This window comes from Arachis duranensis, chromosome 9, assembly GCF_000817695.3.
Source record: "Arachis duranensis cultivar V14167 chromosome 9, aradu.V14167.gnm2.J7QH, whole genome shotgun sequence".
Lineage (NCBI taxonomy): Eukaryota > Viridiplantae > Streptophyta > Magnoliopsida > Fabales > Fabaceae > Arachis > Arachis duranensis.
In genome coordinates, this window is record NC_029780.3 from 28599845 (window position 1) to 28600622 (window position 778).

Below are 778 nucleotides of genomic sequence, written 5' to 3' on the forward strand. Positions count from 1 at the left end.
AGAACAGTATAATCTAGAAGCCCGATGAAGGACATAACTCAAAAAATAGGATTTAAAAGCACAAAACATACTAACGAAGCGTCTAACTTAAAGCACAAGAAACAGATGCGATATACCAAAATATGATAGTATAATATCATAAGGACCTAGCCACGGCTCGTGGAGTTTAAGCCGGCTAGCCAAAAATATAGACACAAGAAACTGAAGTTTAAAATGACTTATACAAATTTTGTTCCCTCAGTACATGCCTCTAGGCAAAACAAAGTACAAAAGTGAGAGACATATATAAAGTAACTCAAAAAGACTCACTTCGCGATCCTCTGCTTCTGTTACCAACCAGACAACTCACCGAGGTGGGTTGCGACCTGCATCTGAAAAACACAACAGAAATATGGTAACAGTGCAGTTGGTGCACGAAATTGCAATCACACTTTTGCAATTCCGCACAACTAACCAGCAAGTGCACTGGGTCGTCCAAGTAATACTTTACGTGAGTAAGGGTCGATCCCACGGAGATTGTCGACTTGAAGCAAGCTATGGTTATCTTGTAACTCTTAGTCAGGATATCAATAATTATCAGGGTTGATTGTAAAAAGCAAAAGAACATGAAATAAGTACTTGTTTTGCAGTAATGGGGAACAGGTTGAGGTTTTGGAGATGCTCTATCTTCTGAATCTCTGCTTTCCTACTGTCTTCTTCTTCAAGCACGCAAGGCTCCTTCCATGGCAAGCTGTATGTAGGGTTTCACCGTTGTCAATGGCTACCTCCCATCCTCTCA